We start from the raw sequence: 16473 nt of genomic DNA, 5'->3' as shown, positions 1-16473 counted from the left end.
TTACTCTAAGTTGATATTTTTCCATATTTCTAATTGTTAGCGATTAAGTTATAACTTTTCAAAATCACTATTTTCAGTTCATTGTGGTCGCACTTGAGTTTTGTTTAGAAATGCAAAGACCGAGATAAGTTAGCTTTTAATTTACTAGCAGTTTACTGTGTATAGGTGATAAGCAAATGAACTACATGTGTATGTATGTTATCATATGTATCATACCAAGTCATTACATATTTATTTGTTATACAAAATTTATTCTGTCATGAATTATTCATCTGTTACACAAGATATTCTACCACGAATTATTCATTTGTTATACAAGATATTTTGTCATATATTGTTATATATTGCAAGTAGTGTGAATACATACAATCTAAGGAAGCTCTGCCAAGGAGATTGGTACTTAAGTGGACTGATGTGACCCTCCAATCTTTCTTGGAAACTTTAAAGTTCTGTCTAGGAAATAAGAATCTTTCCTGGAAACTTACTTCGTAAGTATTATTCATTTCTACGGTAAAATTTATCAAGACAATGTCAAGAAGAAACGGAATGTCATGTATGTTATTCATTGTTGCAATTATGTTATGTTAAGTATGTTGTTTGTTACATGTTATGTCAAATTACGAAATATTATCTATTACATATTATGTCATGTTATAAAATGTTTCTATTTCAAGTAAGTCATGTCATATAAGTTACATTCAAGTCATGTTGTGTTACGTCAAGGCTCCTGTCCTTTCCTATTTAAGTAACGTTTTGTCTCAAATACAGTTTGTGTATTTCGAGAACAGTTATGTCAAGTTTTTCATGTCAATCATGCTCCTAAGTCTAAGATGGAGAAATATCCTAGTGAAACTCTTTTGTTCATGTTGGAGTGTCTAAATAGGTGTAAAATTTCCTGGGTTGATGATGACTTGCATAATTTCTTATATTTTATCACTCCTTAACTTTAAACTTTAGTCTAATTTTATTTATTTTTGTTGATTTTAAGTTTCATTATTTTCATTTAATTTTATTTTAGATTTGAAGAAAATGAAGATCTAAATTTTATAAGTCCATCATCTAGAAACTCATTCTCAATTAAATGAAGAGTTTGGCACTTTGAAAAATAAAACCCAAAGAGAGGTTGGAACGATTAGAGTTTTTTTACTCGTGGGATTTTTGGTTTTGACTTGGTCTTCACGAACGGAAAGTGAACAAATTCTTTTTCATGTGCCAGCTGGAACGGCTAGATGTAACTTGATTTTTTTTACACGCAAGAAACAGATTTGACGTGCAGCTGAGTCTGGATTTCTTTCCGATTTTATGCACGTGGACGAGAGGGAGCAATTGAAATGCGTGGGATACAGGCTTCTCTTGACTTTTGGAACGCACGAAAGAGAAGTTTGAATTGAGAATTTGACTTTTCACAAAAAAAAAAGAGTGCAACATAACAGAAAAAAAAATAGAGAAAGAAAAGAAAGAAAAAAAGCAGCAGATTATATTTTGGCTTTTGGCACATTTTTCGTCTTGGATGCTGCGAACTGAAAGGCTTGGATAGCGAGGAGCATTTTCAGTGTTCATTTTCTTTTATTCTTCTCTCAAAAAAATTATGGTGAATTCGTTTATATTGAATTTAATTTTTAGTATGAACTAAATTTTCTTTATTCTAGGAAAACGATGTAATCTAGTTCCAAACTATGCTTGCTTTTCTATGTTAATTTAAAGTAATTCTCTTCTATGTTTGTCTGATTTATTCTGAACTTATTAATTCTAATTAAATGGTTATCAATTAGATGATTTTAATCTTGTGATTTGCTGTCGAAAGAGGGAATTATAGGATAGATCTTGAATATTTCGGCATAGGTAAATATTGAGATCGAAAGACTTATATGAACCTATGTAGTATTAAAATTATTGGTCTTATTGCTTTCTTGCTTTATTAATTTGCATACACTTGTGTAAAATGATGAACAAGAATAATTTCCAATTGACTATTGAAAGAGGCTTTTGGATGTTTGTAGAGATTTGCTAACAAATAGAGAGAATTAAATTCAATTAGTTAGATGAGTAAAGCATAGTGAGAAATTAGGTAAAATCGATTTCCTAGAAGTTTTCTTTCCCATTGATTTGATATTCGAACAATATCTTTCTTTTCATTTGAGTATTTTTTTAATTAATTTTTTTTAATTTGTAATTACAAAAATCTTAGTGACTTTTCTAAATAAAATCAAGATTAGTATAATTTCAGTATTTGTCAAAAGTATGTTACCAATTCCTGAGGACGATGCTCTTCTCATCACTTTACTATAAAACTACGATACTAAGCACTTACAGTTTTGCACCGATCAAGTTTTTGGCACCGTTGCCTGGGATTGATTTATTTTTATTTTTGTCAATATTGATTCAAAGTAATCTTGATTTTAATTTAGAATTTTATTTTATTTTATTTTCATTTGGGTGTGATTTTTACGTTGAATGCACCGTACTAGAACTCGTGACATTACTCATTTTGATCCAGAGATTGAAAAAACTCTTATATCACAAAGAAAAAAGAAAGTATTAGCCATAGCTGACGGACAACATAATGTGCAGCCACGCACCTTGAAGGATTATGTATGGCCAGTTGTGAATGACAACTACTCGGGTATAAGACGGCAGACCATTAATGCTAATAATTTTGAGCTCAAACCAGCCTTGATCAGCATGGTGCAGCAAGCCCATTTTAGTGGATCGCCAGTTGATGATCTCAATATTCATTTGGCGATGTTCTTGGAAATTTGTGACACAGTAAATATTAATGGTGTTACTATAGACACCATTAGACTGAGATTATTTCATTTCTCTTTGAGGGACAAGGTAAGAGGTTGGCTACAATCTTTACAACTAGGAAGCATCACTAGTTGGTAGGATATGGTTGAAAAATTTCTTGCTAAATTCTTTCCACTTGCAAAAACAGCCCAACTCAGAAGTGAAATTGGTCAATTCAAGCAAAATGATTTCAGGTCACTCTATGAAGCATGGGAAAGGTATAAAGATTTGATTCGAGGTTACTCTCAACAGGATTGCCGGATTGGTTACAAGTTTAGATGCTCTATAATGAGTTAAATGGGCAAATTCGAACCATAGTTGATGCTGCTGCTGGTGGAACTCTGATGTCAGAGACAGTTGAGGGTGCTACCTATCTTTTGGAAGAAATGACCTCAAACAACTATCAGTGGCCAACTGAAAGAACTATGGCTAAGAAAGTTGATGGAATTCATGAATTGGAGCCGTTAGCAGCCCTTTCAGCTCAAGTTACTACTCTATCCCATCAGATTTCAGTTTTGACAACCCAAAGGATACCACAAAGTGCAGAATATATTGCAGCTACAAGTATGACAGTTCCAAGCAATGAAGTGAGTCAAGAACAAGTTCAATACATCAACAATCGAAACTACAACTATCATGGTAATCCTATGCCAAATTACTACCATCCAGGGCTTCGAAATCCTGAGAATTTATCTTATAGAAATACAAAGAATGTGTTGCAACCTCCTCCAGGATTTGATAGTCAACAAAGCGAGAAGAAGATGTCACTTGAGGATGCCATGATTTCCTTTGTTGATGAGACAAATGCAAGGTTTAAAAGACTGATTCACAGTTGGACAACATTGAGACTCATTGTAGCAACATGGGAGCTGCTATAAAGAATATTGAAGTGTAAATTGAGCAACTAGCCACGACCATCAATGCCCAACAAAGAAGAACTTTTCCTAGCAACACATAAGTGAATCCAAATGAACAATGCAAGGCCATCATACTTAGGAGTGGAAGAGAAATTAAGAGGTCATCATCAAAGGAAACCAAGTCCACCCCTACAGCCACAAACAATGGCCAAAGTAAGAATAAAGTAGAAGAAAAGGATGATACACTAAGAAAAACTGACATGCCTCTAGAAATTTCATTTCTTGACAATTCTCTTATTCTCTCTACTCTATTTCCTTATTTTCAATGATTTCAAAAACAAAAATAAGATAATCAATTTTCTAAATTTTTGGATATTTTTAAGAAAATTCACATAAATATTCCTTTTGCAGATGCTTCGGAACAAATGTAAAATTATGTCAAATTCCTGAAGGACATTATTTCTAAGAAAAGAAGGTTAGAGGAGTTTGAAATTGTGAAACTTTCTGAAGAATGTAGTGCTATTCTTCAAAAGAAATTACCTCAAAAATTAAAAGATACAGGGAGTTTCACTTTGCCTTGCGCTATTGGAAATTCAGTTTTTTGATAAAGTTTTATGTGATCTTGGTGCTAGCATTAATCTTATGCTACTTCCTGTTTGCAAGAAACTAGGACTCGAAGAGATGAAACAAGTAACAATTTCTTTACAACTAGCTGACCGATCCATCAAGTATCCACGTGGAATCATAGAATACGTATTGGTAAAAGTGGATAAATTTATTTTTCCTGATGATTTTATGGTGTTAGATATGGAGGAAGAGGAAGATGAAGAAGTCCCACTAATTCTTAGCCGACCATTCTTGGCTACGGGAAGGGCTTTAATTGATGTTTAAAAGGATGAGTTAACATTGAGAGTGAACAAGGAAGAGGTTATGTTCAACATATACCAAGCCATGAGAATTCCAGAAGAGCCAAACACTTGTTTTAGGGTAGATGTCATTAAGCAATGTGTAGAAGAAGTCTTTCAAGAAGATGCACCAGCTGATCACCTAGAACGAGCCTTGCAACAAGATACATCAATTAGCAATGAAGTAGAGAGGAGCTGTGCACTTATTCCTCTTGGAGATCCTGATTGATGAAGATTGAAAAGTCTGGTTGTAGACTTTAAAACAAGTGCTTATGGGAAGCAACATATAGAACTTTCTTTTATTCTTTTATTTTTATTTTTTATTTTTTTTAATAATTTGGATTTTAATGCAAGTTATTTAGCATGAATAAAGAACTGAAAATTATAAACTACGGCTGATTCACTATGAAACCAGGGAAGTTCCTTTTATTTCTTCAATTTTTCTCACTTTTGCATTATAATGAGGACATTGTTTAGTTTAAGTTTGGGGGTGTAAACTCCTATAGTCATTTTGTCTTCTTGTTTGCTATTTATTTTATTTTACTTCTGATTTCATAAGTCTTGAGTTGTTGGATCTCTTACCAAGCATGTATTTGAGTATAATTGAATTCTCTATGACTCTGAAATTTGTGATTGATGATAGAATTGAGAAAAAGTTTTAAAAATTTCTTTTATGTCAAGCTGAGTTTTGTGGGTACTTTGATTTAAACATTTGACCTTGAACATAATTGAGCACATAGTCATTTGTTTTCTTTATTCCATTTTGCTTATGAAGAGAATGAGTTGAATTAACTGGGTCAGGAAAGTTTAATCTTACTTTGCTCTAGAATCTGTTGATGGATCCTTGAGGCGAAATCATAGTTGATACCAAATATTAGAGAAATGATCTAGGTAATTTTTTTGTATAACCAAAAAGCTTTCCCAGCCGTCCTGATTATCATGACATCATTGCATGGTGTATTTCCATAGTCAACCCCCTTAAGCCTTATTTTACATGAGCCTTTATTTATTTTTTTAACTACATAAACCATTATTATTCTAAGTCTGAAAAATCATAATTTACCTTTTACAATTTGAGAAAATACTTTGGTGGAAATCTACATTTGAAGAGAAAGTTAGTTCAAAGAAAATTATACTCTATTTGATCAAAGTGTGTGGAAAAAAAAAGTGAACGAAGAAAAAAAAAAGGTTGAAGATTTGAAAAAGCTAAAAAAATAGAGAAAACTCAATAAGTAAAGTGCAAATCACTTCAAATTTTGTTGAAGGTGTACTTGGTACTACTTCATTGATTACAGCAACAATAATATCACAAGTATGAGCATATAGTCGAAAAAGAGTTATGGTTTGAAATATGTGGAATTCTTTTTCATTGTTCTTTCCACCAAGTATTTTCCCAGTTTGCTTTAATCTTCTATATCCATTTCTTTTTTAGCCCTCACCCTGTGGCCTGTCATTACAACATTGATTAAAGACCTTTTGATCTCTGATTTTGGTGTTTGACTACATTAGTGGATAAGATTTCTGAAAATTGGACTTATGGAGTTAAGTTTTGAGAGAATTCTTCGGATATTAGTTATTCTACTTTTATCTGAGTTTGCAGATGGTTTGGAGTTAAATTGATTATATCACACACACACTCAAGGTCTTAGCTTTAGGTTGAAGTAACTTCTTATCTCTTGCTTGACAAATTGCTAAATTTTTTATTGATTTTCCTTCTATCTTTGATGTTAAAAGAGTAAGATACTAGTGATGAAATCTAATTCAGATCATGACTTAGTGAGTGATGAAACTTCTCTATGGGGTCTAGTTGATAGTCTATAGTGGTCTTTTATTTTATTTTATTTTCGTTTGAAGACAAATAAAGTTGTAAGTTTGGGGGTGTTTGATAACTTGCATAATTTCTTATATTTTATCATTCTTTAACTTTAAATAGTCTAATTTTATTTATTTTTGTTGATTTTAGGCTTCATTATTGTCATTTAATTTTATTTCAAATTTGAAGAAAATGAAGATCTAAATTTTATAAGTCCATCGTCTAGAAACTCATTCTCAATTAAATGAAGAGTTTGACACTTTGAAAAATAAAACCCAAAGAGAGGCTGGAACGGCTAGAGTTTTTTTACTCGTGAGATTTTTGGTTTTGACTTGGTCTTCACGGACAGAAAGGGAACAAATTCTTTTTCATGTGCAAGCTGGAACGACTAGATGTAACTTATTTTTTTTACACGTAAGAAACGGATTGGACATGCAGTTGAGTCTGGATTTCTTTCCGATTTTACGCACGTAGACGAGAGGAAGCAATTGGAATCTGTGGGATACGGGCTTCTCTTGGCTTTTGGAATGCACGGAAGAGAAGATTGAATTGGGAATTTGACTTTTCAAAAGAAAAAAAGAAAAAAAAGAAAGAAAAAGAGAGCATCATAACAGGAAAAAAAAAAAAGAAAAGAAAGAAAAGCAGCAGATTATATTTTGGCTTTTGGCACATTTTTCGTCTTGGACTCTACGGACTGAGAGGCTTGGACTGCGAGGAGCATTTTCAGTCTTCATCTTCTACTATTCTTCTTTCAGGAAAATTATGGTGAATTCGTTTATGTTGAATTTAATTTTTAGCATGAACTAAATTTTCTTTATTCTAGAAAAACGATGTAATCTATTTTCAAGCTATGCTTGTTTTTCTATGTTAATTTGAAGTAATTCTCTTCTATGTTTGTATGATTTATTCTAAACTTATTACTTCTAATTAACTGGCCATTAATTAGATGATTTTAATCTTGTGATTTGCTGTCGAAAGAGAGAATTATATGATAGATCTTGAATATTTCGGCATAGGTAAATATAGAGAACGAAAGACTTATATGAACTTATGTAGTATTAAAATCATTGGTCTTATTGCTTTCTTGCTTTATTAATTTGTATACTTTTGGTAAAATGATGAACAAGAATAATTTCCAATTGACTATTGAAAGAGGCTTGTGGATGTTTGTGGAGATTTGCTAACAAACAGAGAGAATTAAATTCAATTAGTTAGATGAGTAAAGCATAGTGAGGAATTAGGTGAAATCGATTTCCTAGAAGTTTTCTTTTCCATTGATTTGATCTTTGAACAATATATTTCTTTTCATTTGAGTATTTTCTTTGAATTAATTTTATTTTAATTTGTAATTGTAAAAATCTTAGTGACTTTTCTAAATAAAGTCAAGATTAGTATAATTTCAGTATTTGTCAAAAGTATGTTACCAATCATTGAGGACGACACTCTTCTCATCACTTTACTATAAAACTACGATATTGTACACTTGCAGTTTTGCACCGATCAGTTGACGAAATACAATCAACATGTTGCGAATGAGGCATAACTAGCTAGTCACCGGAGCACGCCAGACACTAACATCGATGGAGCCAAATTTCATTTAAACAGTTCATGGGGCCACAACAACTGTGAAACATAAAGTATAATGTCATAACAATTGTAATGCATACACTATGTAAGACACAACAATTGTAACATGTATAATACATGGGGCCACAACAATTGTAGAGTATGTATTAACGCACTCACAGCTAGTGCAGATACTTGTATTGTAATGCTGTAATCAGCAGAGATACATGACTTTAGGGGACCCATGTAGCACCCACATGTTCACATTTATCAAGTTAAATGAAAAAGATTTGAAGTTCATATTATATTCAATTTTACGTTCATGTTATGTTATGTTCATGTTCATGCTATGTTTTATGTTCAAGTTCATGTTATATTCACGTTCATGGTATGCCATATTTCAAGTCCATATTACATTTCAAGTTCACGTTTATCAAGTTAAGTTTCAGTTTAAACTATGTTAGTTATGTTATGTTGTATCTCAAGTTATGCTATGATTACTTATAACTTTGAGTATGCATTTATGCTTTTACTGACATGCATGCATCATTAACCTGTGTGGAGATTCCTATTAACTTGCTGAGATTTGTAATCAAATCTCACAAGGGTAGTCTCAACTACCATTTCCCCACAGAATGGTAGATCTTGTTACATGATCTGAAGGAGAACTGAGAAACAATCAACTAGACACGGTCGACTAAGCAATGGTGCGACATCATAATATTGTAGTTAACTCAATTACTACTTGTACTTATGGAGTTGAATCTCCAGCACACTTATGATCACCATCATTTTGGACTAGTGTTTTGATCTCTAATGTTTAGTATGTCTTTATGTATGAAGTATGTTTTAAGCATTTGAGATATTTTGAGTTTGGTGTATAGTATTGTTTAAGAAAAAAATTATCCGCTGCGAATATTGCATAATGCTAGATGCATGTTAGAAACATTGCATCTTATATATCATGAACATGGTAGGTAATCTTGTGTTGCATGTCTCGACGCTTCAAAATGTCCGTCCAATCCCAAGAAGAATTTGGAGGCATCGCACAAAACATTTGGTAAAGGAAAAAAATAATAATATTATGCATGATGTGTTATGGAGATGATGTATTGAATTTTTCATAGATAAAAATCACTTATTGACAAAGAAAATTAACAGTAGATTTCTAAAAGCGAGTTGGGAGAATCGAACAATGAACATCCCTAAGTCGATTATACCTTAAGCTTTCAAACAATTAGACAAAGTACAAAAAAAAAAAAAAAAAACAAAAACAAAATAACTGTTGCTCGTAGCAAAGACGACAGTGTTTGGGAGCAATGTAAATTGAGTCCACTGACAATTTGTAACGTTTCAAACTTGATTTTTGTTTTTATTTTTATTTTTAGGATTTGTTTGAGATTGCAAGAGGAAATAAAGATTTTCATGGCAGCGTTTTGAATCATAGAACTTTACTAAAAATTAGTTTTACTATTGAAGAAATTCATAGGCCTAACTTATCTCATAATATTAGTTCTACAAAAGAGGATTCTCATTCTTTAGAAACATGCCCAAGACCTTGTTCACATGCCATGTGAAATTATTCTTCAATAACTATAAAAAAAACTTTTTTATTGTTTGATAAACGTGCATCTAAAGCGTTTTTAAAATTAGTTATAGTGGTAATTTTACATATTTGTGCCCACTTTGTGAGAGGGAGATAGAATCTACAATTCATGCACTATGGAGTTGCCCTATATCAAATGATGTCTAGGCTGGAAAATATAGCCCAGTTAAAAAATGGTCCAAGAGTTACATTTCTTGAAGCTATGGAAGAGATTAATGACAAATTAAATAGAGAAGATATTGAATTGGTAGCTCATACAATGAGGATGATTTGGTTTAGCATGAATTCACTTTTGTTTGAAAACAAGTTTGAATACTTAAGGCAGTTGTTCCAGTTAGCAAAACAAAGTCCGGAAGAATTTGTCTTAGCACAAAGAAATAGTAAGGAAGGAATCCACTCAGAGTATCAAGGAGACAACAGACCACTTGGAAAAAACCAACTGAGATGATGTATAAGACAAATTGGGATGCTGCAATGGACAATAGAAATAACAAAGGAAAAATTTGTGTTATAATAAAAAATAATGAAGGTGAGCTTATGACCTCTCCGTGTCAAAATAGTAATCACTTAATGAAACCTATAATAGCTAAAGCATGTGCACTTAGAATGGCAAAAAATCTGCATCAAGAAATTGAGACTGCCTAATGCTGTGTCAAAATGTGACTCAAAAGTGGTGGTAATAGCTACAAATAGCCTTGAGGGAATTAATGCAAATTATGGTATAGTGATTGAGGATGTGCGTAGGATACTTAATGCAGAAAGACACGACTGGAGCGCAGGATACTTAATGCAGAAAGACACGACTGGAGCATTTGTTTTACTTATAAAGAGGCAAACAATGTTGCTCTTATGCTAACAAAACTTGCTACTTCAATGTCGGGTGACACATTTAAGTTGTATTTAGTTGTTGAAACAAACTCAACTCATCTCAAATTAATTATTGGTGAGATCTACTACTTTTTAAACTTTTTATGAAAAAGTTAAACTCATTTTAACATATTTCATATATTTCAACCTAAAAAATTAAATTCATCTCAATCAAAAAAGTTAAACTCATTTCAATAAAATTTATAAAAGATTATTATTCATAACTCAACTCGACTAATCTCAACATCTAAACGTAGATATTCAGTTCGATCATGGCCCCAATATTGGAAGCCCACGCTCACTCCACCCGTATGTATTACTATATATAAAAGCGGAGTCATATAATTCTAACGTGATATTCTACTCATAAAAGTAGGTATTCTACTCATTAAATTTGAAATGTTATATTTATGAAGCGGTAAACTTTTTAAAATCAATATTTCATTATGAACCATTATAACTTTTAAGTTTTATTTCTTTTCTTACATATAAAGATGAGCGGTGCTACTCTGCCGCCCGAGTAGCACCGCTCGGTATTACCGCTAGTTGCAAAAGTAATTTTTTTTTTCATTTTTCTATTCACATTTTTTAATGTATTTAAATATTTTTAAAAAATAAAAAAATATATCAATACATTTAAAATCACTTCCTTCTTAAAAAAAAAAAAAAAAATTTACCGATTGGTACGTTTGGGACGGCAAAGTAGACTTTTTCTATAAAAATATAAATCGATTCAAGACTTCACCCAAAAGTATTAATTCAATATTTATATTTTTTTGTATTTAGAGCGGAGTCATATGATTCTGATGTGGAATTCTACCCTTAAAAGTAGACATTCTACCCATTAAACTTAAATTGTTACGTTTGTTGAGCGATAATCTTTTTAAAAGTAATATTTCATTATGAACTGTTATAACTTTTAAATTTTATTTCTTTTTTTATATATAAAGATATAAATCGATTCAAGTCTCCGCTCAAATGTACTATGTCAATTTTTATATTATTTCGTCAAATAAAACATTTTACAAACCATTTTGAATTTCCCTATTATAAAATTCAATCTCTCTCTAAACTTATCTGCCTCATACATAACAATATGCGCATTGACGGGTTTATAGGCTTGTAAATTATAAACCAAAAAGTACGAAATGGCTTTCCCCTTAATCCGATAATCTGACGGTGTAAATTGAAGGATGAGTAAAGCTCTATCTAGGGCAACGCCTCTCGCATCCTATAAATTTGCTCTGAAACCGTCCCACTCATCTCCTACTCCTCCCTCTTTCCCTTTTGTGTACCCTCGAATCATCCTTTTCATCCAGTCCTCTTTTCTTTTTTATTTCTTTTTGATGCTGTTGTTATTGTTGTTGTTGCAATGGATATCTTAGGGGACGAAGTGAGATCAGATGATGAGCGAAAAACTGCAACAAAATGATAGATTCGTTTCTTGATTACTTGTATTTAAGTCTCTGATGATTCTTTTCGTCCCAGCCATTCTCTCTCAAATCTCCTTTGTTTCTTTCTATTTTCTTTAATCTTTTTTGGGTTTGAATGCTTTTGTTATTTTCTCTGTTTTCTTTTGCCAGTGATGGATTCAAATTCGGGAGATATGATGAGAAAATTTTGGTCCGTGTTTCTGATTAAACCGTGACCGATAAACCATAATAGCACACTCTGATCTCTATCATTCTTTTAATTCCTTTTTGGTATCCCCGTAGATCTTTCTTTTTTGGCTCAATGATTGTATGCCCAGTTTTCTGGGAGATTTATACGCTATTCTGAGCTCTACATGTGCTGAATATAAGATCATTTATGAGAGCTGTTACTCGAAAAAACAGATTTACTTATGGTTGAAGCTTATAAATCAGTTGGGAGTTTAGAATTCCTTGTATTATTTGGGCCTGTTTGTTTAATAAGAAAAATTTTTTGTTTGGGTTTCGTTCCTATGTATTTGCTGTGATGAATCATGAATATTCACATGTCAGACTTCAGAGATTTTTCCTCTTTCATAGGGGAAGAGATCCATGAGATAACATTCATGTTTCTGAGCATAATATGTTAGTTGATTTTCTTGCTGAGAAGCATCTAACCTGTTTTTGTAATTGGAGTTTAGTTGACACTTCCCGGTTAAAACTCAAAAAAGAAGAATCTGTACTCTCAAGTTTGAATTCATGGCTTAACAAGCAACGAATTCAAAATGTGGGTATTTTATGATATTGCTCTGTCTGGGATGAATGATCTTTGAAACTAATATTCTTGGTACCATTTGCCATGAATTTGTTCGGGTTAAAAAAGAAAAATAGATTTCCATTCTAAAGGAAAAAGAGAAGAGCTAGGAAACTTCTGGTGGGGCGAGATTTCACAGATAAAAAAAAATTATTGGCAATTTAGGGTGAGGGCGGTGTGCTATATAATGCTAGCATCTGACCTGAACAAAAGTAATTAGATTTGCCAAAAAGAAGAAAAATTATGGCTCTTGTGGAGGAAGGATGCTGTGAAATGGAGGAGGACAGGGTGTCTCCTACGGCCTACCCCTGATGACAAAAATCTCAAAGAAGAGCTTGGAGGGCAACGAAAATCCGGTTAAAGGACGAATGCAAGACAGATATCACGGAGTAAACAAATTAATGAAATGGATATTGTAAACATCAAAGTATATGAAATAATTACGTGACATTATATATGGGTACAGTATCAAGAATTGGTCAGTATTAAGAGATGGGAGGATATTGTATACCAATAGAGAAAATATTATTTAAATGATATAAAGGAAAATAGTATATTATAAGGACTTATTTGTTATATTATTTAATTATTTAAATGGTAAATTATAAGGGCCAATTTCGGGTTGTTTAGGTGTCTTATAAATTGTTTATATAGTTTTAAATTATATTTAATGATAAAATTACGTTGCTTCATTATTACATATTAAAGAGTTTTTTAATCTCAAATAAGTTAAAAATTATGTTGATTAAACATATTTTTTCAGATAATGTGAAATGTAGTTCTAATTTTAAAAATATTGTCAATGAGCGAAAATATTGTATAATTTTTAGATAATTACAATTTTGCTATTTGATTTTATCACATAGACGATACTACAACTTTAAATGATCTTTGTATTTCAGTTTTACCTCAAAATAGAAGGTAAAGTTTAACTTGCATGTGATAGGATCAAAGAGTAAAATTGTAATTATTTGATAGTTCTACATATATTTTTTCCATTGACAATATTTTTCCATTGCTACATATAACTGGCATGCGCAAATGGGATGCAACCTGTGGCAAGACTTATGTGGAAGATAAAAAGAGAAAAAACAAAACAGAAAGTAAAAAAGCTAGAACAGAGGCATGCAAATAAGAAACCCACACATATTTCCACCATGGAAACACAGGCAGATACCTTCTAAAGTATTTTCTGTATTTCACAGCTTTTCTTTATCCCTTTTGTTTTTTTTTTTTAAGCCATCATGTGTTGCTTATTGTATCCTGAAGGATCTAAACTCTAGTTCTGAGATCTTCACACTAGGACTCAACCATGAAGTTTTTTTCTATTGACAATATTTTTCCATTGCTACAACAACCAGCATGCGCAAACGGGATGCAACCGGCTGTACATGGCAAGACTTATGTGGAAGAAAGAAAAAAAAAATAGAAAGCAAAAAGGCTAGAACGGAGGCCTGCAAATAAGAAACCCACACATTCATGGAAACACAGGCAGATACCTTCTAAAGTATTTTCTGTATTTCACAGCTTTTCTTTATCCCTTTTATTTATTTTTTAAGCCATCATGTGTTGCTTATTGTATCCTGAAGGACCTCAACTCTAGTTCTGAGATCCTCACACTAGGACTCACAGCCATGAAGTTTAATCTTGAAAACCCGTTGACTCATTTTCCATGAATCCAAAACCCACTTTCCTCTTTATAGGAAGAGAAGACGAAAACGTAAAATGAATGATTCATGGAGACTAGATTTGAGTGGAGAAGAGAAGGGGTTGCTTTGAGTGGAGATGATGAAGGGGCTTCAATGGTAGCTTCATGGAGACCAAGTATGGAGTGGAGAAGAAGAAGGGAAGGGTTGGCTTCGTGGAGAAGACGTGCGCATGAGAATTCAAATGAAACGGTACGTTTCATCTCCACGTGAGCACTGGTTCCCCAACGGTTCCCAAAGACGGTTGCATACATCGTTTTTCTATTCGAAAACAGTAATGCTAGATACAGTCGTGGAGTGCATAAGCGTTGTACAATCATTTTTAAAAAAAGTGTGGTTCACTATAAAAAAAATTAGTTTTTTATGTGGGTCTCGTATTTACCTAATTTTTTCAAATGAATTGTTCGGTATTTTTGCACTCCACAAAATATCATTTTTCATTTAGATAATATAGCATTCATATTAGCTTAATTAAATGAAAATGCAAACTAAAATTTGATTAACAATCCCTTAAAATGGTCTATATTCGAAGACGTAAAAAACAAATATATTTATTTAGTTCTTCTAGGTATAGGCAGTTTGGCGCACCAACCACGTACCAATTGCTTAGGTGGACTGTTTTGTTAGATGCCATTTAAAATAAATAAATAAATAAAAGAAAAGATAGGAAAAAGACGAAGAGAATAGAAAGAAGAAGAAGACATCGGCTTCATCTCCCTTCCTCAACATAGGCCACTCAGTCTTCAGAACCCTTCATCTCCCTCAAATCTCATCCCAAATCTCTTCCTCTAACCTTTGATCGATACTTTATGGAGAAACAGTGAGTGAGAGAATGGCCAAAGAATTAACAGAGTACTTGAATTGGATACTCGTAGGCCTGACAATTTGAAAGCTACACATTACAGGTTAATAATCTCTCATATGGGAAAAAACAGTGGTTAAGCACCTCTGATGTTTGGACTAAGGTTCGTTTAGACAGTGAGATGAGATAAGATGGTTTTAAATGAGTTGAATAAAATATTATTAAAATATTATTTTTTAATTTATTATTGTTTTAGAATTTGAAAAAGTTGAATTATTTATTAGTGACATACTAGTGTTGTTGATGTTATTGGATGATTGTGTGCATTATATCATTTAGGGTGTATACATTATTTTTCAAATCTTGCATAGTCAGCTGTTGCTGGTCATGTTGTTGTTGGACTTCATGTAACTGTTGCTGGATATTTTCTTGTTGTTGATGCCTGGATCTCCGGTATTTTCTGCCATAGGATCAATGTATTTGATACCACTTGTTAAGACCCTGTTGTGATGATGTTGTGATGATTGGATGTAAATACTAAATAGGGAATGATGTAATTATGGCTGAGATGTTGCAGGAAAGGAAATGGGAATGAATACAAACTGCTTGAAGAAATGACTCAGAGGGCCATACGTATATTAGATAAGGAAATCTTCAAGTGATTTCCAACCTCCTTACAATATTCAACTAGCAAATTCCAGAATGATCACCTATGCACCTCACTCTCTCCTTAAAGACGACATACTCTTTGTAACAAACTGGGTAAAAAACTATAAACTAACATGTAGCATATTAAAGTAAAATCACTGACCATACACAACGTTTTATATAAAGCACTGCGTATTCAACTTAGACTCAACCACATAACAACTTAAATAAAAATAGTGCGCAACACCACTATACTAAACGGTGCGTAGCACCACTAACATTAAACGATACCTAACCAACAACAGACTTTACTTCATGTTTCCTTGATCTTCCACATCTGCTTTCAACTCTTGATACAACATAGTTTCTTCTTCAAACTACTTGGGTTCTACTTCACTTCGCATAATCCCACTCCAGTTTAGATCTCTGTCTTCATCTTTCCTCTAAGTTTTATCTCTTACGCTGGAACCCAAACAAACCCCCTTCTTCATAACATCTTCTCCACAAGGTGCGGGTAAAGGGCTTGAAGGCTCCACAAAATTTTCCATCAACTTTCTTCCCTTGTCAATCCACTTCATTTCACAAGAACTTCGGTTACTGAGCTCTCTCCTTGTTTCTTCATTCTACGCTCCAAAATTTGTTCAGGCTCAGGTTGAATCTTATCCATGGGGTCCGTGGGAGGAAGATTGGGAA

At 32.6% G+C, this 16473-nt stretch overlaps 4 non-coding genes across 4 annotated transcripts; all 4 read left to right on the top strand.

Moving 5' to 3' along the window:
- The first annotated feature begins 11797 nt into the window (after window positions 1-11797).
- On the top strand, window positions 11798-11876 carry LOC121243402. The gene has a single exon (XR_005936126.1). It is a non-coding gene; the product is annotated as a small nucleolar RNA Z199 (small nucleolar RNA).
- Window positions 11877-12002: 126 nt separating this feature from the next.
- Window positions 12003-12080, top strand: LOC121243694. The gene has a single exon (XR_005936229.1). It is a non-coding gene; the product is annotated as a small nucleolar RNA SNORD18 (small nucleolar RNA).
- Window positions 12081-12129: 49 nt separating this feature from the next.
- LOC121243407 lies at window positions 12130-12219 on the top strand. The gene has a single exon (XR_005936128.1). It is a non-coding gene; the product is annotated as a small nucleolar RNA U54 (small nucleolar RNA).
- Window positions 12220-12347: 128 nt separating this feature from the next.
- On the top strand, window positions 12348-12453 carry LOC121243415. Its single transcript, XR_005936131.1, has one exon. It is a non-coding gene; the product is annotated as a small nucleolar RNA R64/Z200 family (small nucleolar RNA).
- The last annotated feature ends 4020 nt before the right edge of the window (window positions 12454-16473 follow it).

Source organism: Juglans microcarpa x Juglans regia, chromosome 1D (assembly GCF_004785595.1).
Source record: "Juglans microcarpa x Juglans regia isolate MS1-56 chromosome 1D, Jm3101_v1.0, whole genome shotgun sequence".
Lineage (NCBI taxonomy): Eukaryota > Viridiplantae > Streptophyta > Magnoliopsida > Fagales > Juglandaceae > Juglans > Juglans microcarpa x Juglans regia.
The sequence above is the reverse complement of the archived record's forward strand: the minus strand, read 5'-3'. Positions and strand labels throughout refer to the sequence as shown.